This window comes from Bombus vancouverensis, chromosome 8, assembly GCF_051014615.1.
Source record: "Bombus vancouverensis nearcticus chromosome 8, iyBomVanc1_principal, whole genome shotgun sequence".
Taxonomy (NCBI): Eukaryota; Metazoa; Arthropoda; class Insecta; order Hymenoptera; family Apidae; genus Bombus; species Bombus vancouverensis.
Genome location: NC_134918.1, coordinates 6,492,880 through 6,500,080, shown reverse-complemented (window position 1 = coordinate 6,500,080; position 7,201 = coordinate 6,492,880). Strand labels below are relative to the sequence as shown.

The 7,201-nt window shown below is 35.9% G+C and overlaps 2 non-coding genes across 2 annotated transcripts; one reads left to right on the top strand and one right to left on the bottom strand.

The window, feature by feature from the left end:
- Window positions 1–2,903: 2,903 nt before the first annotated feature.
- Window positions 2,904–2,976, top strand: TRNAR-ACG (transfer RNA arginine (anticodon ACG)). Its single transcript has one exon. It is a non-coding gene; the product is annotated as a tRNA-Arg (tRNA).
- A 451-nt stretch (window positions 2,977–3,427) lies between these two features.
- On the bottom strand, window positions 3,428–3,501 carry TRNAI-AAU (transfer RNA isoleucine (anticodon AAU)). The gene has a single exon. It is a non-coding gene; the product is annotated as a tRNA-Ile (tRNA).
- Window positions 3,502–7,201: the final 3,700 nt, after the last annotated feature.

The following is a 7,201-nucleotide window of genomic DNA, read 5'->3' as shown; positions in this document are numbered from 1 at the left end:
ACTGCGACCTAGAGATCTACAACAACGTCAACCTAACAAACAGACAAATCGACTCATTCCTAGACGAAATAGAAAAACACACACAAATCGCCCTCCAAAAATCCGTGCCAATCATAAAACAAAAAAATTCATGCGAGCCCTATATAAACAATAAAATAAAAGATCTACAGCGAGATAAAAGCTACATACTGTCCAAAATAAACAATATAAAATTTAACTATTCTTACGACAAAAGAGAAGAATTAGAATTCCTAAAGTTCCTACTACACAGAATAAAAGCGCAACTGAAACAAGAATTCGCAATTTCTATAAACCATTACTGGACAAACAAAATAAAAAACATCTCCAAAAACGACTCAGCAAACATGTTCCCACAAATAAATCAAATCTTTAGAGCAAAAGAACAAAACCCCATCCCACCTCTCAAATTGCCCCCAGAAAATGCCTCCCTCATCCAAGAAGCAGGTATAACGATACACAACACCATCAAAGACACCGAGGGTAACTTCATAATAACTAAAACAACAGAAAAACTAGACATTATCGGCACCCACTTTTCCAAAATACATACGCAAAACGAACACATGGGCCGAGAACAACTAAACAGAATTATCATGGCCGAAACAAACAAACTCAAAAATGAAATGAAACTAGATAAAACGCTAAACAAAACAGTCTGCACATTCTCAAACGAAAACACCGCAGACAACCCCAAACAACCAGATCCAGAAATAAACTACTTCACAAATTACAATCAACTAAACACAATCTTCTCCAAACTAAACAACAAAAAATCCTCCGGCTTCGACGGCATCCCAAACATCTTACTCAAGCGCCTACCGAACAAAATAAAATGGTACTACACAGTACTCTTCAACAATGCTCTAAACAACACATACTTCCCCAGAAAATGGAAAAAAGCCAAACTAATAGCTATAACAAAAAAGGATAAAGACGGCTCATCGCCCGCAAACCTACGACCCATAAGTCTCCTCCCCAACATAAGCAAAGTATTCGAAATAATCATAAACAACCCCCTAACCTCCTTCTGCACAAAAAATAACATAATCCCAGAGAATCAATTCGGCTTCCGACACAAACACTCCACAATTCACGCAATAAACAAACTCACGTCGGACATCTGCTGGGCTCTAAACGCAAAAGAACGAGTTGCCGCCTGCTTAATAGACCTCGAAAAAGCCTTCGACACAGTCTGGATCCCAGGTCTCATTTACAAACTGATCAAAAAAAAGTTCCCTAAACACCTGATTAAAATAGCCTGGGACATGATCACAAACAGAACATTCGTAATGACTGAAGGTTCACACTCATCAAGCAAAGAATTCTCCATAAAAAACGGCCTACAACAAGGTACAGTGAATTCCCCGTTACTTTTCAGTATTTACAACAGCGACTTACTAAACCTCTTTGAGCTCAATACATCCACCCATAAACGCTCCATAGCCTTCGCAGACGACCTAATCATATACGTAACAGGCCGCAAAACCAAAACTATAAAAACGGAACTCCAAGAACTCTTTGAGAAAATAAACGACTATTACCACGCATGGAAACTAAAAATCAACATAAGTAAATGCGAAACCATACTGTTTAGACCCAAGTCAAGTGAAATCGGCCCAATAGAAAGAGAACACTGCAAAAAATTTCAGATAAGAGAAAAAACAGACAAAGGGGCCCTCATACCACACAAAAATTGCGTAAAATACTTAGGGGTAAACATAGATTACAAATTAAACTACAAGCAGCACACCGAAATTCAACTTACCAAGGCCAATAAAGCATTCTGGAAAATGAAAAAACTATTCCACTCCAAACATCTCGACAACAAAGTAAAAATCCTATGCTACCAAGCACTAATCAGACCGATCATAACCTACGGCTGCCCAATCTGGTACAACATATCAGCCTCCCAAATGGAAAAAATTCGCATATTCGAAAGAAAATGCATCAGGGCTTGCTTGAGCACTTACAGATCCGAACACAGCGGATTCAAAAAATACGTAAAAAACAAAATAATATACGACCTAGCCAACGTTCACCGCATAGACTGTCACATCCTAAAGCTAATACGAAACCACTTCGCGCAAGCGGCAAAGATAAAAGAAAATAGTTTAATCTTCAGCTGCTTATTTCCAAATGACACATATTACAAAAACACTCTGACAACAGGCTACATCCCGCCGGAAGCTTTCCCATACCTTGACGGAAAAAACTACCTACAAGACCAAAATAACATCCCGATAATTTATCATATAAAGAGAAAAATAGGGACCCAAACTATACTTTACGAGGAAAACCTAGACGGTCAGACCGCAGACACTAGATGGAGATACAACATGGCCCTCCCCCTGAAAGACACCAAAGACAAACATAGAAAAAATTCAAAAAAATATTGGTGGATACTGAACCCATAATAAAATAAGAAAGAAAATCTATTAAACCGATAAAAATCAATTCTGCCCCCGCACAACACAGGTGCAAACATTGTAATCTTCGCAATCCTCCTTCTTTTAAAAGAAACTTATTTATTTAACATCCCCCTCCCCCGCCCCCTCATCCCCCCCCCCCCGCCAAATTCCACATCACCCAAAAACATACTACCGAAGCGTCCTGTTTTTGCGACCCAGTTTCCAGGACAATAAAAACAAGTAAAAACAAAATCACATAGAAGCTCTGCTCCTCCAGCGGCTTAAACCAAAAGATATACTCAACACGAAAAATGTAAAGCGTCGACACATATTACAGCATGGCTACGTAGTACCGTTGCGTATCGGTACCTTTGCCTAAGATACCATTATATAAATTCACCGTTTATTGTGAACACTATAATGTATTTATAATTGTATATTGGGTTTTAATAAACAGTTTAAAAAAAAAAAAAAGGTCCTGTGGCGCAACGGATAACGCGTCTGACTACGGATCAGAAGATTCCAGGTTCGAATCCTGGCAGGATCGACTTCTTTTTTAGTTTTTTTAATGTTTCTTTTGACCAAGAATAGTTGCTTTAAATTTTTTATAACATTCCGACGTTAGTTTTGCGAAATTTCAACGTCTAACTTTGTTGAAAGTAAATTGAACGTTGAAATTGAATTTGTCACGTGCGAAGATCGTATCAATTTTCGATAAATTTAGTGTATCAATTTTGAACAAGTATAATGATTTTAGATATATGTATCAATTTTCGTGAATGTGAGTGAACGAGGTAAGATTTCTGTTTTAACTAAGAAGAAATCAGGTTAGTGTCTATTTGTAGTTTCTGTGGGCAAGAATACTCGGAACTGCTACCATAAAATTTTCTATTGAATTTTTACGACAAAAATAGCAACAAATGAATGGTTTTTTTAAGAAATGTAATGAAATTTGTTTTCTAAATGTATAAAAATTGCCAGGTATTGGAAAAAAAAATTGGCCCATGGGGGGATCGAACCCACGACCTTCGCGTTATTAGCACGACGCTCTAACCAACTGAGCTAATGGGCCGTTGAAATTGTGGATTCAATTCAGTTTTAAATAGCACATAACATCAATATCTATATTTAATACAAAAAGAGGTTATGATGAAGCAATATTTTGACAAATATTTATGAATGTTTGTATTTCCATATGACCCATATCTAAGTTTATATCATTAAAAATAACACGCATCGGTTCTACATAGTATATGTGTCAGCGGCGATGCATTTTCAAGACGATATAATGGCAGGTAGCCCGCCATTATTTAGCCTTACCATAATTTATGGTGGAATGGAGGACTCAATAAAAATTTCCGTAGGTTACACAAGTGAATGTCTGAAAAGTCGATAACCTGTGACTAGAAATCGCCTAGTTATGAGGCATCGATTATGACTGCTCAGTTAGCTAGAGTTTACTATGAAGCGATGTTTTTTTGGCAAGTGGACAGTGAGGAAGGGTACAACACTTACCCTAAAATTTTGAACGTGAAAAAGTTACCTGGAGAAATTTCTAACATACATATATACGTATATAGTAAATAGTATATACATTGACCAACTTCTTATGGGTTACAATAACGAGCAATTGAAATTCCAATATCTATACTTCGATTAACAGCATTTTGTAATTAAGTTTCGTATATCTTTCAGTTTAACAGTATAACATTGCTACAATATTTGATCGTCTAAAAATAAATGATCCCTATCAAAGTTGAACGCGAATGGACACTCGAAATGGAGCATCGTCAGAGGTAAGATTTGAGATTAGATATCGCTATCTAACTCAATTTCTCGTATAATTTCAATTCAAATTTTCAATTACAGCTTGAACCGTATCATCTATTTCGATCTATAATTACAGATAAGGTTATATAATCTCAAAATTGAAAGCGCTGTTTTGCAGAACACAAGAATCGTATACTATTTTTCAAATGGTCGACGTACATTGGTAAAATCGAAAAAGATATCTGACAGAGGTACATAATTAGACGAACTGATCAGTATTTTTTATGCAGACGAAATTTTCAGTGCTTCCTCGTCAGAACAATTTTTATATGTTTTCCGTTCTCTTAATTTTCATTAAGAATCGTCAGGATTGAAAATTCTCAGGTTTGGAACTGGAATACGAAGAATATCTCTTTCTTTAGATATTAAATACAAATAAAAATGTAAATTCCTCCGTTAAAAAATTTGTAAATCTTGTAGATATTGATTAGCTAAATGAATCATAACACAGGATGATCTTATATTTATGATACGAACATTTTTGTTCAGGTAATCGAATAACTTTGTTTTCAGCGAAAGAAACCCGCTAACATTGTTAGTGAAGATGCAAACAAGGATTTCTTTCAATTTCTATTCTTGTTTCTCTTCTCTTTCTAGAAGAAATTATTTTTAAATTTTCCATTAATAAACGTTTCGATAATCGATCAATACGTTAATTAGCGTTTTGATTATCAAAGTTCAACCGAGTTACTGCTCTACAGTTGAAGTGACGTCGAGCGTGGGAGGGTCATCATAACCTTTGGTATCGATTTTTAAGACAAAGTTCATTCACGCGCGAGTCTTTTTTGGCGAAACAAATGACATGAACGTGACAAGGTCAAGGTAGGTGCAAGCTGTAGATCAAAGTTTTACGGCTGATCTCTGACTCGGTGGCTCGCAAGGTTCCGAAGGCGGTCTTGCGGACGTCGAAAAACATACATTCGGCTGAGCGGGTCGCATCGCCGCTATAAATCTTCAGCTTTATGTTACGATCCTGAAAATACGCTGCGAGATGCCTGGCGACACGCCAGCGACCGGACTGAAACAGAACGCACGCGGCTCCGCAGGTCACGCTCGAAACAAACTTTTCTAGAATCATTCAATCATACAGAGACGAGATTTAACCCTTCTTTATAGTGTAGCTTGGACGAGAAAGTCAGACAAGATGTCAAGTATACATAGTACTGTAATATATCGGTGAGTAAAACTCTTCTAATAAAATTTGTTTTGTATTATACGATATGGGTATCATTTATCGACCACATTAACTTTCAATCTTGACGAAATTCGTTAAATAAAATTTTCTTCAGGTTGAAATTTTGTATGGATATCGGTGGGCATCGTAGAAGAACGAACAATTTCAATGAATAAATTATTATAACTTCAATTTAAATTTATAACTTCAATTTAGAAATGATACAGAAAAACCAATATTAAATTTTATTTTTAAGGTCAGATTATCTGTGTTTTAATCTGGCTTCTAAGATTAATGTTCTACATTACGAACAAATATTGATAAGTTCGAGAACTTGACGATAATATGCTTCTATTTTTCTATCTCTCATCGAACGCGTATATTACATGCTCCGTTCATTAAACGAATAGACTTGATTTGTAATATTATTCTTGACGATTACTTCTTAAATGTAACTAATATTATTTTTATAATTTAATTAGCATTACTTCGCGATCCATTGTCTACGATGTTCGTCATTAAACATAATTTATCGGCACGTAACGAAAACATTTCATCGTGAAAAATATCGTCGGCAAATTAATGACGACACGTGCACCGATTCGTCGGCGCAACAACAACCGGTGAATAACAATTACTCAGAGTAATTAATTATATTTCGTTGATATGAATGCACGACGGTGCTGATAAATATTAGAACGAAGTTATTAATCTCTTGAGAGGCAGAAGTGCACGTGTGGACTCTGCATAAGCATTATCTAATTGTGTCTCCCGTATATACTCTGTATTTTGCAATTTCATTGCCATAAAGACAAACACAATCGTAAAATAATCGAGCAATCTTTTCTGGTAATTATCTCCTCACGAAGTATTTCAAAAGAAATTATTCCTGATCATTTGTTATTGTATTAATTGCAATTTCTACCATTTTTTAAATTGAAATTATGGCGTGAGATACGTGCTAATCACTGAATCCTTTCTTTACAACACATTTTCACTGGCGGGCAAGAGGAAGTTAGTAATACAAGAAGTATAAAAGATAACTGTTAATAATATGTTAAAACTTTAATACGGAAGTCGCTAAAATTTGTATGTAAGTTTCTTAATTTTAAACATTTTTTTGTCTTTAGACACTTTATGGATATTTGAATACTTGAAAACTCGAAACGTAACTACAGATCTCGAATGTACGAATAAAATAAAATTATTATACCTCTATATTTCACCTTCAATAGCGACGTCTCATTCCTGGCAGAGAAATGTTACAATCTTCAAGCGTACTCCTATGAAATTTAATTCCGCGTAATTTAATTACTCGAAAGAAGATTAGCTTTTGCCCATGTGACAATGTACCGAATTTGCGTTTTAATCCAGAAAAACAGAGAGAAGGAGGAAGGAACTGGACGGAGATACAAATCTTTAATTATCGTCAATGACGATATGCGGATTAAACATCGTACGGGAAAGGCATCCGCGAAATAATTTCTCCTGTTGGCTGCGTTTAAAGTTTATTTGCGTATCCGTGACACGAGCACGTTGCCGGTGCCAACGCGACGTACACTGAAATAAGAGACACCACTTAAGCGACAGATTTATGCGAACAGATATATACGCGTTTCTCACAAAAGAACCAATTTTTTTTACGTTGCTTCTTTGCACGACGCGGTGCTTCTTCGTGAATTACGATCCCAACAGTCTTGTTTTGTTCTATAATTTTACGTCGTGTACAGCAGTTTAGTTGACTGCGATGTATGCAATAGAATTTCAC